We start from the raw sequence: 18,973 nt of genomic DNA, 5'->3' as shown, positions 1-18,973 counted from the left end.
TTAAATCTTAATGTAGATTTCTAATCCAGGCTGCAGAGTCACATATTCCTTTGAATTTAATGGAAAAGTCACTTGAATCTGTAATTAAAAAATTTAACATACTTTAATAAAGACATGTAATTAGTTCGATGATATCTAATCTATAAAATTTTGGTAAGTTAGTGGCCACTGTGTGGTAATAAAAATCACACTTCTTTATGCTGACAGTGATTTTGATGTGACTATTTAGATATTTTGTTCATTTTGAGAGCATACATTAATTGAACATAACTATGTCAGTAATGGTTTAAAAATAAGTAACACTGACTATAGTTCTTGTGATTTTAAGCAAACTGCACTTAAGTATAATTAGCATCGATACTGAGCAAGGGCTCCATCTGCTCGCCACAAGGTAAAAGGCCAATCAGGCGGTAGTAGAGAAAGAACTTTAATAAGCGATAAGCTGGCGTATGGGAAGATGGTGGACTATCGTCCTAACAACCCATCTTAAAGGGGAACTGATCTGGAAAAGACTTATATAAGGCAAATGGAATTGGGGAGGGGGCTCAGAAATGTCATGTGATGGACGACCACAGAACTTTGGGCAACTCTCCATAGCAGATCTGCTGAATTCCACATTCCTGAGGAATCTAAGAAAATTGCAGTTTCTTCTTTATCTGGCACAGAAGGAACAGTTTGGGCGGAGAACATAAATTTTCTGCTAACAAGTTCTTCTTTTTACTGGTCACAGATTAGTTTGCCTACATGCAGTTCTAAGCATTTTTCCAAAGCACATTGTGAGAATAAGACAGGGAGGGGAGCATGTTGTCTTGGGGACTGAAGTTCTAAGAGTCCTTTGAGCATGGGTGACTGTCTTTCATATTTCTCATGACACGTGAAGCTTACAGTTGGTCATTTTAGCTTCTCAATGCTCCTGCATGATGCTTAGTTGGGCAGAGGGCTGTTGGCAAGTTACTTTCTTGTCACTGGTCCCCCTGCTGTTCTGCAAGGCTGGCTCAGAAACTTTGTTTACTTTGTTTCCCACCTTAACCTTGTGGGTACAGGGACAGTTTCATCCTAATCCAGGGAAACTTGAACTCCTTTGTCCTTCATTTCAGTATTAATAAGTATTGTTAGGAAACTGCGTTTTATTCATATATATAACTTGTTTTAATTAAATATTATTTTTATTTTTATTTATTGATCAGAGTGACAATTTGGATAGTGGGAAGACCATAATTTGGACTCTATGTCTTCTCAAAAAATGCTTTGCAAGCATCTTTCTGCATCCTTGCCCCATGTATGAGATCTGCTCTTCCCAAGTAAGCAAAATTTTTGCAATAAGGGTAAATGTCATACCTTAATTCCAGTTCACTTCTGTGATTAGAGCTAGAAAAGACATAGTAAAAAAATTATAGGCTCACACTAACAATTTAACTCTGTACTTGAATAATAATTTTTCTTTCCTTTTATAGATTTTAACTACTCATTTTTTCATGAATACCTAAAGAAATTAATTAGTTGCTTCTTTGTAAGTGATAGCACAGACACTAATAAAATTGTTGCTAATATTTTAGCTTTCTGCATTTCCTGTTGAATAATTATTTTAAAGAAAATTGTGTAATTTATTAACCTTTTTTCATAGACCTAGTTTTTTTCACTCTATATTTCATTTTTTATTTCATTACTCTTTTTTATTTTTAAACTATTTTCTCTCTTTCGTTGTCTTTCACAGAATATAATTTATATGATATTTTTACTTATATTTATGCCTTGCTTTGTGAAATAGTAGGGGACAGATTTTATAAATATTCTACTTTCATTTAAAAATTAGGTTCTGCACTTCTTGCAGAGTTCTTTGTAGCCATATTTTTATTTGAAAAAGCAAATTAATTTTCTTAATCGAATCTCTATTATGTTGATATCTTTTTTATTTGGCCATGAGGATCTCTGATGTTCTGATAAAGATATGTTAATATCTCCCACTATAGCCATGAATTTTCTAGTTTCTCCTAGTAATTTTGCCACTTCTTCATTTTTATATTTGAGAACTCGATCGTTGACATGCAAGGGCTAGCTTTTTATACATTTTGCTTTATTACTGTAGTTTTTATGGTTAACTTCATGGTTACTTATAATTTTTATTCTATTCTGATATTAAAATTGCTAGCTTAGCCCTATTTTTTGTATTTATCTACTTTACTATTTTCATCTATTTATTCTCAAACTTTCTACATTCTTTTATATTTTGAAAGTATTGTTGCATTTATTTAATAGTCTTTTATGTCCCTGGTTTCAAAATGAGTTAAGATGTATACAGGTATGTCATCAAAAGCTAAAATAAGTTTTACAAACATTTTACTGAGGTAAATACACACAGAAAATGCATATATCATAACTGTAGACTTTGATGAATTTTCACTAACCACACACACCTGTGCAACTAGCACCCAGATTGACACCAGATATTACCAGCCGCAGAAACATAGCTCATGCTCCCTTCCAGTCAATACGAGCCCCTTCCTGAAGGGCAACCACTCTTCTAACTTTGAACAGGGTAGATTTCTCTTGCCATGTTTTGTAATTTTTGTTAATAGAATCATACAGTGTATACTCTTGTGTTTGGCTTCTGTTACTCAGTATTATGTTTGTCAAATGCATCTATGTCATGGACTGAATGTGTTCTCCCAAAATTCTTACATTGAAGCCTTAGCTCATAATGTGACTGCATTTGGAAATAGGGCCTTTGGGAGGTAATTAAGGTTAAATGAGATCATAAGGATGGGGCTCTTATCCAGTAGGATTAGTGTTCCCCTGAAAGGAGAAACCAGAGAGCTTACTAGCTCTCAGACACTTGATGACACAGCAAGAAGACAGCCATTTGCAAGCCAAGTAGAGCACTCTTGCCAGAAACTGAACCCTGTCAGAACCTGAATCTTGGACTGTCCAGTCTCCAGAAATGTGAGAAAATTAGTTTTTGTTGTTTAAGCCACAAAGCAATCCAGATTGAAGTGTTTCATTATGGCAACCCAAACTGACTAAAACAATCCATATTGTCATGTAAATTTAAAGATTGTTATTGCTGTAGATTATTCCATTGTGTAAATGTGCCACAATTTATCTATCCATTCTTTTGTTGCTAAGCATTTCACTAGTTTCTAGATTTTAGTAATTATGTTTCATGCTTCTATGATCATTCTTGTACATATGTATTGCTGAACATAGGTGCACATTTTTGTTGTTTATCTATTCAGGACGGAAGCTGAATCATGAGGTATGCATAAGTTCAGCTTTAGTAGATACTGAAAAACACAGGATTCCGTTTGTCCACATCCTCACCAAACTTGGTGTTGTTTCTTTTCATTTTACCCTCATTGGTTTACATTCAGCATTGTTGTCATGGAAATTTGCATTTTCTTGATGACAAATGAAGTTGAATATATTGGTTGCATTTGCAAATATCTTCAGTCACCATATGTTTTGACTTTTCTCACCATTGTTTCTTTTGGTGAATAGATGTTTTTAGTGTTAATATAATTTAAAAGGTAATTTTAAATTGATGATTATACCTTTTGTGTCATATTTAAGAAATATTTGCCAACCCCAAGGTATTAATGTGTATTGCTATGTTTTCCTTTAACAAGCTTTACTGTTTTACCTTTTATATTTACATTTCACTTCCTCTAGAATTTATTTTCATTTAAAAAGGGAGTAGAGATCAAGATAGTTTTCTTTTTTCGTTTGAATATGCTGCTGACACAATAGCATTTATTGAAATATACCTTTTTACTCTTTTGCACTGCAGTGTTGTCCTTCTCATAGTTAGCTGAACATTTATATATGGATAGATTTTGGAAATCTCCAATAGAATAGAATGATATTCTATTGATGAGTTTGCATATCTCAGTGCAGTGCAAACACTACACTTCCTGATTAACGTATTTCACGATGGGTCTTGGTATCTGGGTAAGTTGTCCAGCCTTCTATTGCTTCTTCAAATTCCAATAACACTTTTACCCTTTGCATTCCCAAATGAATTTTAGAATCAGTTTTCAACACCCCCAAACCTTCACAAATGTATGAACACACCCACACTGCTGTGATTTTGATTGAGATTGTAGTATATATATGGTTTACCATGGGTAAAACTTGTGATTTGACATTATTCAGGTTTCCCATATATGAATATTGAGCATCCTTTAATTTTTTTAGTTCTTCTTTAATTTTGCTCAATAATAATTTGTAGTTTACAGTGTAGGTGTTTCCACGTGATTTTAGTTTTGACGTGTGATTCACAAGCATCATATAACTTTGTTAATTTTTAAATTAATTTTGATCCATGTTTACTTTTAAAATTTTGTTTGTTTCCTTATCTTCCCTATTTGATTCTTGACTTACTCTCTTTTTGCCTTTCATTAGGTTTAATTCCTCTTTTCTTCTTTCTTGATTTGTAAAATGTAGATTATATGTTTATCATTTTCATTATTTTAGTGCATTCTCTTTAACATATTGATGTTGGAGTATATTTTCCAACAAAATCTACAGTTATTGAGCATTGATATCCTTCTTTTGACCAGAATTCTTTAAAAATGTTCTTGAACTCCCCATTGAACATCTCTCCAAATTGGTATTCTCTTTCAGATTTTATTGTGTATCTATTTAACACAAATACATGAGTACTATTATAATATAGTACATAGTTAAATTTAAAAGATTTTATAAATTTTTACACAACTTTTTCTTTACTTCCAAGACTTTCTTCTTTCTTCAGTTGACATCATGATGAACTATGTGGCATAATATGTATTTTTTTAAATAGAGACTAGTGAGTGATAATCTCTTTCAACTTTTATATATATAAGTTTGTTCATCTCTCTTCATTCATACTCGTTCATTTGACTATGTATAATCCCAATTTAGTTATTTCTCCTCAGTGTATGTATAGTATCTCTCCAATATCCCAGAGAAATTATTTTTCCAGTGAGCAAATTCTTCCCTAATTGTTCATTTGAAGGTAATCTGTACTATGTTCCATTTCTGTATAGATTTTATGATGCCTCCTTAGTTTTCCTGATCCTCAATTATAATTTATGTCTTGGTTTGAATTTATGTGTTAAACTTGTTTGGTACTTGAAGTACATTTTTTATCTGCAAACCAATATTTTTCCTCAATTCAAAAAAAGTTTCAAAAATAATCTTTTCCAACATTATTTTCTTTCATACTTTCCATTCCTCTTTTTTCTGAAGTGCTTAGAATATTAAATCTCTCCGTATTATATCCAGATCTTTTACCACTCTTATAATTTGTCTTGCTGTGCACCCTTACAGGTACTTTCCTTAGTCGTATATGAAATTTAATGATGTTCTCTCTTCACTTGAATCCAGTTTAAAGCCCTGATTTAAATATCTGTTGCGTATTTTAATTCCACATTTAAAAAAAAATTCCAAGTTTTAACAATGTGCCTTCTTTTAACTATTTGCATACTTTAAGTACACACATATATATTATTTTTATTAAACTCTTATGCTATAATATTGCTATAATCACTTAGTTTCAGGAGTTTCTTTATGGATTCTTTAGGATATTCCACATAAATAATCATATAATCTGTAAACAAAAATAGTTTTATTTCTTTCTTCTCAATCTCTATACCTTTTATTTCCTCTTCTTGTCTTACTGCATTACTTAGGACTTCCAGTATGATGTTGAAGAGCAGTGGTGAAAGGGACTTTCCTTGCCTTGTTCTTGATCTTAGTAGGAAAGATTTGACCTTATCATTGTTAACTATGATGTTAGCTGTAGGATTCTTGTAAAAATTCTTTATCAAGTAGAGAAAGTTCCTCTCTGTCCTATTTTACTGAGAATTTTTATTATGAATAGGTGTTGGATTTTTGTCAAATGCTTTTTCTTCGTCTATTTATATGACCATATGTTTTTTCTTTTTTGGCCTATTGATATGATGGATTACATTAGTTGATTTTTGAGTGTTGAACTAGACTTGCATACCTGGGAAAAATCCCAGTTAGACATGGTGCATAATTCTTTTTATACATTGTTGGATTTGACTTGCTAATATTTTGTTGGGGATTTTTTTGCATCTTTGTTCATGAGAGATACTGTCTGTAATTTTCTTTTTTATATAATATCTTTGTTCATTCATGTTGTAGCATATTGCAGGATTTCCGTCTTTTTTGGGCTGAATAATATTCCACTATACGTATATATCACATTTTCTTTTTTCATTCATCCATTGATGGATGCTTAGGTTTTTCAGCTATTGTGAATAGTGCTGCAATGACATAAGATTGCTAATATCTCTTTGAGATCCTGATTTCATATTTTTGGATAAATACCCAAATGTGAGATTGCTGGATCCTATGGTAGCTCTATTTTCAATTTTTTGAGAAACTTTCTTATTATTTCCTGTAGCAGATGTATCATTTTACATTCCCACCAACAATGTATAAAGGTTCCAATTTCTCCACATCCTGCCAATACCTTTTTTTTTTGTAATTGCCTTCCTGATGGGTGTGAGATGGTATCTCATTGTGACTTAGATTTGCATTTCCCTGTAGATTAGTGATGTTGAGCATTTTTTCATGTTCCCGTTGGCCACTTGTATGTCTTCTTTCGGCGAAATGTCTATTCAAGTCCATAGCCCATTTTTCAATTGTGTTTTTGGTTTTTGTTTTTTTGCTATTGAGTTGTAGCACTTCCTTATATATTTTGGAAATAAATCCCTTACCAGATATATGCTTTGCAAATATTTTCTGCCATTCTGTAGGTGATCTTTCACTTTTTTTATTATTTCCTTTGCTGTGCAGAACCTTTTGGTTTTTGATGTAGTCCTACTTGTCTATTTTTCTTTTGTTGCTTGTGCTGTGGTGTCATATCCATTAAACCATTAAGAAGACCACATCAGGGAGCTTTTTCTCTTTGTTCTCTTTTAGCAATTTTACAGTTTCAGGTCTTACAGTTAAGTCTTTAATCCATTTTGAGTTGTTTTTTGTGTATGGTGTAAAAGGAGGCCAATTTCATTCTTTTGCATGTGTATGTCCAGCACTATCTATTGAAGAGATTCTTCTTTGCCCGTTGTGTGTTCTTGGCACTCTTATCAATGATTAGTTGACTGTATATGTGAGTATTTATTTCTGGGCTCTCTATTCTGTTCCATTGGTCTACATATCTGTCTTTATTCCAGTACCACACTGTTTTAAGTACTATAAGTTTGTAATATATCTTGAAATCAGGAAGTATGATGCCTCCAGCTTTGTTCTTCTCTCTCAAGAGGGATTTGACTATTTAGAAGTCTTTTGTGATTCTATATGAATTTTAGAATTGCTTTGTTTTCTATTTCTGTAAAAAGTGACATTGGGATTTTGGTAGGGATGTCATTGAATCTGTAGATTGCTTTGGGGAGTAGGAACATTTTCACAATAATTAAGTCTTCCAATCCATGAACACATGATGTCTTTTCATTGTTTGTGTCTTCTTTAATATCTTTCATCAATGTTTTGTAGCTTTCAATGTTCACGTCTTTTACCACCTTAGTTAAGTTTATTCCAAGTATTTTATTCTTTTCGATGCTAGGTAAATGGGGTTGTTTTCCTAATTTCCTTTTCAGATAGTTTGTTAGTGTATAAAAGAGTAACTGATTTTGTGTGTGTGTGTGTGAGGAAGATCAGCCCTGTGCTAACATCTGCCAATCCTCCTCTTTATTTATTTATTTTTTTTTGCTGAAGAAGAATGGCCCTGGGCTAACATCCGTGCCCATCTTCCTCCACATTATATAGGATGCCGCCATAGCATGGATTGCCAAGTGGTGCATCGGCGCATGCCTGGGATCCGAACCAGGGAACCCCGGGATGCCACAGCAGAGTGCGCGTACTTAACCGCTTGCGCCACCAGGCTGGCCCCAAAGAGTAACTGATTTTTGTTTGTTCATTTTGTATCCTGCTATTGTGCTGAATTCATTTATTAGTTCTAACATTTTTATTTTTTTGTGGTCTTTAGGGTTTTCTATATATAAGATCATGTCATCTACAAACAGGAACAATTAAGATGATGATGTAACAAAAATTGGTCTGTTTGACTGACTTTGGGAGAAAATGGAAATTGAACTCTTGGGAGAAGCAAATAGAGAAGACTTGTTCAAGGATTTTTGTTTTAAAAGGAAGGAGAGCAATACGGTGGTAGCTGGAGAAAAAAATTAAGTCACACTTCTAAATGAACCATGGGTTAAAGAAGTCTGAAGAGAAATTAAAAATATTTTGAACTAAATAAAAGTGAAAATGGAACGGATAAAAATTTGTGAGACATAGTGAAAACAGTGTGTAAAGGAAAATTCATGGCATTGAATGTATGTGTAAGAAAAGAAGAAAAATTCAATAACCAAAAACTCTTCAGGGAACTAGAAAAAGAAGAGCAATTTAAACTCAAATCAATCTAAAGGGAAATAGATAGAAACAGAGCAGTAATCAATAAAATTGAAAACAGGAAAAAATTGACAAAGTTAAAAAAAAAGCCAGTTCTTTGAAAAGATTGATAAATCTCTGACTCAGCTAAGAAAAAATAGAAAATAAAAATTACCAATATCAGAAATAAATGAGTGGTCATCATTACTGACTCATGGACATTAAAGAATAACAAAAGAATACTGTGAGCAAATTTATGTCCATAAATTTGATAACTTATATGAAGTGAATCAATTTCTTGAAAGATACAAACTACCAACATTCATGCAAGGAGAAATAAGATAACCTGAATGGGCCCATATCTATCAAAGAAATCTAATCATTAATTAATAGCATTTCATGAGATAGCACAAAGCCTAAATGATTTTACTAGCATGAAACAATTTTTTCTCATGTTTTAAAGATTAGATTAATTCATTAAATAATGAGGTAACGAGTAGTGTTATAACCAGTTCAAAGGAGAATCTAAAAAACACGCATATTAACGGCTATAAAGAAGGCTGAAATGAATCTACAAAACATTGGTCAATATCCACAGGGCAATTTTTATGTATATCTCCACCAGACACAATTTGTAATTTTATGGACAAGAAACATTTCCTTTTCTATTAGTATCCTACAACTTTCAGAGTTTTAAAATGGCTCAAAGTCAATGAAAGGCAGAGGTAACCTGGAAGGGTACACTCAATGGGACAGTAATCATTTTTGCTCATTTCAATGTCTTCACAATTTTTCCTGATACCTGCTACCAGTGAGTGGGGTAGGAGTTCTTACAGAAGCTCAAATCAGTTATAGAATATAAAGTTATATTTTCTTCATATATTTTAGAAGTAATACATACATTTTGCCTCTCCCAATGAAGTCGCCTTCTAGATCTACTACTACCTTCTATCATTAACAATCATCTGAATTAATTAATGCACTGCAGAACTGAAGGTGACATGCTTTGCCCAAATCTCCCAGAACCTGAAGCATTAATATGCACAGGCCCTCGTGCCAGTACTGCCAGGGCCCTAACAGCATCTTAACTCTGATGAAGTGAGAAGAGTACCTCTACCCAACCTAAGTTCCAACCTCTTTTATATGAGGAGACCCAAACCCATAGCTACTCAGGTTTACAACGTCTTAGAGAACTGCCCTTTTGTTTTAATTTCATTGCCTTTTCTCTAGAACTCAAATTCAAGATCTTGAGGGTAAGGAAGGACCAGGTTTGGTGGTCATATGGGGGACAAGAAATGATAAAAAGATCCAAACTTTTTTGACAATCTTGAATGCCTCCTGTTTGTGATATTACTTCATGTCTATTTATCCAGCCTTTAAATCACTAATACTAGGATAAGTTCAGTATTAATGCTAAATCACTGGGACAAGCTTATCACAAATTAGCAGGAGGTTCCTAAATCCTATCATCTGATACCTTTCCAGAAAGTTCTGTCTTCTGACCCAGGGAATCAGCATGGTGTCTTATGGAAGTAGCAAGATGCTGAAGTGAAAGAAACTCAAACTTGTTAGCTCTCTCCCTCTTCAGGCATATCATCCTTTGTGAAATATGAGGACTAGCTTCATGTCATTATTGTGATAATTAAGGATGCACTTGACAAATAATGTTCAATCACTGGGTGCAGATTCCTTTAGTGCACCATGTCACCATTTGACTAGGTCTCAGATTCAGGCCAAATGCTGGTAACATTTAACTTTTTCCCTCACACTTACATTCTTATTTTATTTCCAATCAGTCATTCATGAAAAATTTCATGTCTCAGTTCATTTTGATTAGTGTACTAGAATAGTATCATCCTTTATCTTATTATAACTATTATAATTAATTAATATTATAATAATTATAATGTTATAATCGCTGTTAATCTTTTTATAGCTCAAATACTTTGGGCTCTAATTATTTAATTTCTCTCTACTTTTTCTGTGTACTCATCATGACTGAGTTCACTTATTCCTATAATTTTTAATACTTATTGAAATATCAGTACCAATTATTTAAGAAAGAAATTATATTATTTCTCCACAATCTCTTCCAGATATTAGAAGCAGAGGAAACACTTCCTAATTTATTCTATGAGGTCGTCGTTGCCCTAAACAAAATCAGATACATATTACAACAAAGGAAAACTGCAGACCAGTATCTCTCATGAACATAGGTTCAAAAATCCTCAACAAAATATTAGCAAATTGAATCCAAAAGTGTACAATTTTTTCAAAAATATATTACTCCACTCAAACTCCAAATTACCTCTTGTTCTCAAAAGCATTCTTATTTTTCCCCCATAGGTAAACATATGTTTCCCTAAATAATGTTATGGGGGTGAGAAAAACAACAAAGATGACAAAACGAAAAATAAATATTGCCTCATTTGTGGATAAATTAAAATATCTAATTTTTTGCCAAGACTTTTTAAAGAAATTAAGTACAGTCATTTGCTGCCAGAATAAAGGTCAACTAAATTACTGCTGTTCTATTTGGTTCCACGATAATTCAGGAAAAAACATACCTATGAACATAAATTATTACCGAACATGACTTAAGGACAGAAAAAATCTAAAAAATCCTGTTAAACTTCTGATATAGATGATGTGCTTAGAAATTAACAAAAATATTTTTGAAGAAGATAATGAATAAAGGATATTTTAATCACCAGTATCTTCACAGGAGGTTAACAGGGGCATTTTGATCTAAGGAAACAGATATTTATTAATCATCTCTATGGGCCTCAGGAGATGTATTTATAATCATTATAAATTAATCTTCCCACCAAGCCAATTAGATAATGTTATCCCAAATGCAATAGAAGGGGAAAAAGCCCAGTGTGGAGTGAGTGTATTTTCTAAAGTCACACAATTAAGCATAGGGCAATAATGTTAACTTAGGCATAATAGCAGCAAATGAGAGTCTGGCTCCATTCAGTAATGGAGATTTGGGAGAGCATTCACTGTCAAGGAATCATGACGTACATTTTCTTCTGAATTCAAGCTGTTTTGATTAGAAATGTTTTCAAATGCAAGCAACAGAGTATTTGGCTCATGACTGCTCAAGCAAATAGCATCTTTTCTCTGTTCTCTCTCTCTCATGCTCACACACACACACACACACACACACACACACACACCTTCATACAAAAACAGAAGGGAGGCAGTCCAGGGCAATTGAAACTGCTTAACAGTATTTTGTGGAAATAGGCTCCTGTTTTTCTGTTCTACCATCCTTATTGTGTGGAATCTTCTTGTTCTTGGCCCCTTGGTCCCTACAATACATTAGACATTACATTTCTGTTTAAAAAGGGATCAGGTGCAAGGGCTGTGAAGGGAAAGTTGGACCTGCTGAATCTGTTTCGGTTTTGTTTTAGTCAGGAAAGCAAAATTTTTCTGAGAAACTTCACTCAGCAACTCCACCTGCTATTTTGTAATCCATGGTTATTGGAGACGATTCTCCACGAGTCTCTTATGCTTTTGTATGTATGCAAAGGCACCGACAGTGTTTTGTTGTACACAGTCTTTTAAGGTATTTATGTGGTGAACAACCTTGGGAGATAGAATCTCCTTGTAGAGCAGAGAGCAAGTTTGTGTATTGCCTAGTAAAATCAAGATAATGTTTTCTTTTGAGATAAAGGGCAGGCATATGTTCTTGTAGCTATTGTAAAATGTTGTGGTTTCCTAAGCTCAGAGTCTGCTTCTGTAATGCAAAGCACTGTGTGTGCAGGATTCACCCGGCTCTTACTGTATTGCCTGTGGGACTGAGGTTTGGGGGATTTGAGGATGACTCCACCAGGGCACCCTGGCAACCTCACACATTTCTACGTAGACTACGTAAGCAAGACTGAACTGCAGCTGATCTAAGTCTTAGTATAATGCCCTGTGATCTCCTGGAACATGAGACCATGGGAAGTTTGTGAAGAGCTGTTACAAGGTTATTTTCCACTTGCCTCCCTATTCCCCTGGGAGGCTATCATGAGACTTTTTTTTCATAAGCTTCCAGTTTCTGATGAGCTATGAGGCTGTCTGCCTTGCCTCCTTAGGGTACAGCTGCAGGCTCTAAAACTGCTTGGCTACAGCATAATATCAGCTCCTCAGCAATAGGATCTCCCAACACTCGTGTTGTACAGTCACGTCATCTGCCCCTTTTGTTTTAGTGCTATCTTAAGGGACAAATGGCACAGAAGCAGGCAACTTTGCTTTTCTTTCTTTTTTAAATAAACAGTCTATCTAAAAAGGGCTTGCTCTTTCTTTACTGGCCAAATTTTTCAGCCTTGCCTTGATAAGGAATCAGCACAAGAAAATGATGATACTCCAGCTACTGTTATTGTTGTGAATAACAATTTTCCTTTGTCTTTGATCCAGAAGAGTCGTGTCATCCATGAAACTGTGACAGCAGATATTTCAGAGATCTTGACAATGACATTGGCTAGAATTGTGTCATATATTAACCCCAGCTGGATGGTGGCTGGGGAGAAGATTATGTACATAGCTTGAGTTCCCAACCAACAGTATCTACCATATAAAACTAAACTTTTGAAAAATATAACAGAAGAGATTAATATAAAGGCCTAATTTTAACTAGTAACATGCTTGAGACATAGAGTAAAATTCATAACTCTTACCATATTCTCCTTAGTTAATCTGCTACTATAGTTTTGCTTATCTCCTTATCTGATACCTTTTTAAATAAAGAAACCCTATTTAAATTATGTAAATAGTTGGCTGTTTTCAATGAACAGAATCTAGAGAGGATCAGGAAATATGTTTCAGAGCATTTAAAAAGACTTTGGATTCTTTATGCTTAGGAAGTCATTATCTGTTGAAGTTGGGAGCACTTAAACTGTTTTGAGACTTTAAAATACAAATGTTAAAAAAAGTTATTAGTTTAAAAAAAACGATCCTTTTAGGAGTTGAATGTACTTCAGTGCTAATTATAACTTTTAATGATTGTAAAGTGCCCTGGGAGACTTCAATGAAAAAGATTGCAAGACTACATTTCCTCTGTAAATTTTCCTTTTCTATACACAGTGTAAGGATAAAGAAAATGTGTTTGAACACCCAAAGGACAGAGCTAATTGTACAAAGTTCACTAAATGTTACAGTTTCCCAGTGACCCAGGAGTCATGTAAGGGAATTATAGACACATGTTCTGAGAAATCTTTGGCAGTATTAGTTCTCTAGAGTTTAAAAAAAAAATGGGCCGAGGAAAACTTTAAACAATGATATTGGTTGCTTAGCCTATAATAGATGTTACTTAAGTCAAAAGTACTGGGAAAAGACACTACAATTTGTGATTCTGTTAGGGGAACTTCTTGCATGTTTCTAATTGACTTGCTGAAAACTGTGTGGTCTGCCAGCATCATACCTCTAAATTAAAATTGCTCACAAAATCTCAAAAGTCAGGGTCACTGGCATTGTAAGTTATGAGTTACATAATTAGTAGTCAAAGTACTATTCCCTGAAAACATTATTTCTGGACATGAAATACTTTAACTGAATTGCTTCACACCATGGTTCATTTGTACTCAATCATTTAACATTTCTTTCTCCAATTTTTTGCTCTCTTATGGTTGCTGCAGTTCAAGAGGCTAAGTGGTCCCATTTCTCTTAATTGTTGTCAGATGTGAACATCCTGTTACAGATAGAAGAATAGTGTTCCTTCCTCTGGAAATAGAGCAAGGCCCTTTACAGGGTAAGTTATATCTTCCACAAAATTAAATGGCTTGCCCAGATTAGGTTATTTATCTCCAAAACTGATCACTTCAAGTAAGTAATGTTTATTCCCTGGTTTATTTCACCATCGATATTTAAGATTACAGATGGAATTTTGATTTTTTAAATATCCTTAGGCTATCCCAAGGAGTCTCCTATGGACTCTTTTCTATTTTCAATTTTAAATCTGTAAAATTATATGAGTATTTTTTAGGGGAAAGGAGAACACAATTTACGGATGTGTTAAATGTTTTGAATGACAAATATCTTCCATATTGGAATATTAGTCCATGTGTGAATCCTAGCAGAAATTGAAGTCCAGACTGAACAATAACATGACTGGTAAAATCTCTAAAAGAAGGGATTTTATCACTAACAGGAGTTTTGCCCTTCTTCTTGTAATAGTTTACAGACCTTTTGTCAATTTTCCAAATCAAACCAATAATTAGAACACCTAAAATAACAATACAGTAATTGCTACAATTTAATGAAGATCTAATTGCCAGGAACTTTTCTAAATCTAATCCCAGTGATATCAACACTCCCAAGAAGGGGACTAGATTTATGCATTGATGGTTATACACAGATTGTACATTTCATTTTCTATAATTCCTAAATTAATAGTAAAGTATGAAAATTGAGGTTTTCTATACTTCAAACAATTCATTTGATATAATTAATTTCAAAAACATCTAAAATAATGTCTGGGGAGCTCTCCATGGACCTCACAGGATAATTACATCACTGAGTATGTGGTCTATGATAGACATGCTTTTCCATTAAAAAAAGCATCAATCCAGTGTAATAAAAACCAGGAAGCAAGTGTAATGATAATTGAATGCTATTTAACTGCTCTGTCCTATTTCTTTTTCACATCTTTTTTTCTTTTTCTTTCTTTTGGTTTTTTGAGAGTAAGTTTGGAGAAACTGTGGCTGTTACTTAGGGGTGAATGTCTATATCCTATTATTATTATGCTGATGTGTAGAGGACTGTATATAAAAAAAGGCAGGCCTACTTGAGAAATTGTGAACAAAGCCAAAAAATTATTATTCCAAATAAATATAACTGATTCAAATTATTCTGTAATTATATTTATATATGTTACACAGATTTCAAAATATATTTTATCTTTTCACTTCTCTTGGAATTCTGATATGATGATTTTATACCTTGCTTTAGTTAAATTCAAATTTTATTTTAAAAGTTTTTTCAAGGTGGGCCGGCCCTGTGGCTTGGTGGTTAAGTGCGCGCACTGCGATGCTGGTGGCCCAGGTTCGGATCCCGGGTGCGCATCAAGGCACCACTTCTCTGTCCATCCTGGGGCCGAGTCCCACATACAGCAACTAGAAGGGTGTGCAGCTGTGACATACAACTATCTACTGGGGCTTTGGGGGCAAAAAATAAATAAAATCTTAAAAAAAAAAAAAAAAGTTTTTTCAAGGTAAACGTGCTGGTAAACCAATCAGTCTTTAGAAAGTCAAGTGGTGAATAACGATGGAATGCAAAACTAAGAAATAAATCCATGAAATATAAATTTTATGATGGAAACTTCAATATTTTCTGAAAGCTTCTATTTAGGACCATATTTGAGAATGACGAACAGCTTGGATTTCTAGAAAATGATATAAAATGTATTCTTTACCACTCCAAAGTTCATGATGTTAACTTATAAAGGGCATTTCTCTGGTTTTCCTTCTTTGCCATAGTTTTAGTCCTTTACCTTCTCAGCAACCCCAAAGGTTTTTCATTTGCTTGTTTATTTGTTAAGTTTGTTGGTGCAGGTGTTTGTTATTGTTTTTTTATTACTTTGTTTATTCCACCTAGGTGTGCTACAAAGTCAAAACTAATTTTCTAGGCTTCATCCTAGAATATTGAGGAACATCCTTGCAGTCCTTTGTAGGTTTTTTAAGTTTTTCACATTCATCAGAAAAGGGAATTTACAAACAAATAATTTTTTTCTTTGTAATATTCACCATTTATCAAAGCATAACTTGATGAATTATTAATTTAAAAGATTTCACTCTCCTCAGGAGTATAAAGAAATAAACAAAAGGAGGGATATAGAGACATAGCCTTCTCACACACAGGTGACTAGAAGGAAACCCTGCACTCTTTATACTCAGTCTAAAGGTAGGGAAAAGGGGATTAATATTAACTATGTTAATCTGCATAGCTGTTTTTTTCCAATGGGCTAGACTTGATAGGCTATAAATAAAAAATGGCTATATTTCATTATTTTCAAGTGTACTCTTTCTGATTTTCTGTCCCTACTCCTGAAAATATATCAAGAGGATTTCTATAATTAGGAAAAATTTTGTGTTTACTTGTTAAGACATTCAGTCCAATCTAATACAAAAACTCAATCTCACATACAATGCCAATAATTTCCCCTCTCCTCAACTCAGTTCTTTCCTTTGGTTCAGGAATCTTCAGTGGCAAAGAGAAGCGTGGTCCACTCTTCAACATGCCCTTCTCATCTCCTCATCCCTTCTTGTTATTCTAGGGTCATGGCTAGGAGAGGACAGAAGAAAAGATGCTAAGGCCATTTTATTTACTTGGTGCTATTTAATTATCTCTTTGAATAATATTTGCTGTTGTTACAGACACTCACATGGTTTATTCACTGCATTTATGTTTACTTTTTACCCTCTACAGTGACATATGGCATGGTTCTCTGACATGGGACGTGACCTCTCCCACTGATCTTGTGATACCACCCCACCTCCCACATTATGTTCTGTGGTGGTCTACCACACACAACTTCTTACTACTTAAGTTCTTCTACACTGGTAAGGTCCTCCTAGGTTGGGTCCCTTCACAATGATTCAAGCCATCTATTCCCACGGAGTTCACTTGTTCCGTAGAATGCTGCACATCTTAGTTCGGCTAAATGGCGGAAATTCAGTTTATCCCAATTATAACCAATCTCTTTATCCTATGTTTTCAAGCTGCTAGAGCTTGCATTTGGTCTTCATATTTTTCACTTGCTAAGCAAGAACCAGAATCTATGCTCACACGTCTCAATTTCCAGAGTACACAAATCCCTCTGTCCCCAAAAGTCTCTCCCTACATGTGTTCAGCTGAATAATGACTCCCCAAGAATGTCTATGTCCTAATTCTCAGACCCTATGAATGTTAGCTTATGTGGTGGAAGGCACTCTGCATATGTGGTTAGGTTAAGGATCTTGAAATGTATAGATTATCCCGGATTATCCATGTAGGCCCAATGTAATCAGCAAGGCCCTTATAAGAGGGAAGCAGAAGGGTCAGAGAAAGAGAAAGAGATGTGACAATGGCAACAGAGGTTGGAATGATGTGGACCAGGAATGCAAATAGTCTCTAGAAGCTGGAAAAGGCAAAAACAGATTTTTCCCTAGAACCCACAGAAGGAACAGCTCTATAGATACCTTTGTAGATATCTGTAAGACCCATTTCAGATTTCTGACCTCCAGAAGCAATAGAAAACAAATACACTACAATGCATTCAAGAAATTATACGGAGTTGGTTCTATAATTTATGCAACCCAACAATTGTGTAACTCAAGATGGAAATGCCAAGCTTTCCTTCTTGCAAACAATTTATATATCTAGTTTTGGGAGTAGAGGAGAAAATTCAAAGCACACATAAAATTTATCAATGAATGTCCTTCAAAATTTCTGGTCTCTTAAAAAGTTTGATGGAGTGATAAAGATGAAGGCTCCAATTCCAGCTGTTCTACTACTTGGTAATTCCTGCATAGATGTGTGTAGCACTTCTCAATAATCTTGGGATATGTATAAATCAGTTTCCCAATGGCAAATAAATGGCACATTCAAGATTTTTCAAGAAGAGTTTAATAATAACACTACTGACAAGGTGTGGACAGAATGAAGAGAATCATAAAGGATGGTGCAGTACCCTTGCTTCTAGACAACCTTAAGAAACAAGAAGAGGAAGCATTTATCAGAAACTGGAGAAAAAATTTAATAGAGAGGCGGCCTTGAGAGGGGTTGTGACCTTCGCTTGATAGTTTCCATCACGCCGAGATAAACCACACACCTCCCTCTCTTGTATCCTCTGTCTGCTAGTGTCCCCCATTGGCTAAAACCAAACAGGAACCAAAGGGCAAGAGAATCCAATGTTTGTCCATGGAATAGAGAGAAGAATGGAGAAAGATGGAGAAAGTTGGAGAGTGATTGTTATGAGCAAATGAGAGATGTCTAAGAGAGTACTTATAAACGTTTTTTTCTAAGCTTTAGGCCTTCATCCAAAATTCTGGGGAGCAGAAAAAACACAGTTCAACAACGTGTAACAAATAGTTATACAAAATTAGAAATGTTGTAATAGAAATACAAATGAGTCACTAAGGAGATATGGGGGGAATATTTAACGACATTTCGAGACTCAAAGTGGGTCTTTTTAGAATACAAAACATTTCTCATTTGCAGTGATCGTTAAGGATAAGTAGGTGTAGGTCAAATGGGTCATGAGAAGGGATCATTTTATAGAAGAAAGTTTCTATTAGTCCTGATGACTAAGATAGAAAACTAAAGGAGAAGATAGCTTGACTTTTTATTTCATTCATGATATTTCTGGCTCTGAATAAAATTGTATTTTTCATTTATTCTTCTAAAAAGGATGTGTGACTCCATTTTTGATATATGAATGCTGATGACTTTTAGGCCCTACTCTTTCTCCTTCCCCTTTTGCCCCACATTTGGATAAGCAAATAAGAATGTCTGCCTGCTGCCTCTCTTGACAGTGGTGAGGAAGTTCAAACCATGGAAATTTCAGCCCACAAAACCTTCACCCTGCTCCCTCTGCCCATCCACAATCAAA

General features: G+C 34.3%; 2 protein-coding genes across 3 annotated transcripts in view; one reads left to right on the top strand and one right to left on the bottom strand.

Moving 5' to 3' along the window:
* The window catches only part of LOC147914399 (uncharacterized), a 56,995-nt gene extending 48,357 nt beyond the window's left edge, over nucleotides 1-8,638 (top strand). For both annotated transcript variants that reach the window (XR_015555443.1, XM_087444578.1), the window contains one exon: nucleotides 7,994-8,638. The gene's annotated coding sequence lies outside the window, so the exon portion shown is untranslated. The remainder of the gene's footprint in view (nucleotides 1-7,993) is intronic.
* LOC147914398 (uncharacterized) overlaps nucleotides 1-18,973 on the bottom strand; it is a 918,190-nt gene that overhangs the window by 751,952 nt on the left and 147,265 nt on the right. The window lies entirely within an intron of this gene.

Source organism: Ceratotherium simum, chromosome 20 (assembly GCF_057802395.1).
Source record: "Ceratotherium simum simum isolate JZ-2026a chromosome 20, ASM5780239v1, whole genome shotgun sequence".
NCBI lineage: Eukaryota > Metazoa > Chordata > Mammalia > Perissodactyla > Rhinocerotidae > Ceratotherium > Ceratotherium simum.
This window is presented reverse-complemented; position numbering and strand designations above follow the sequence as displayed.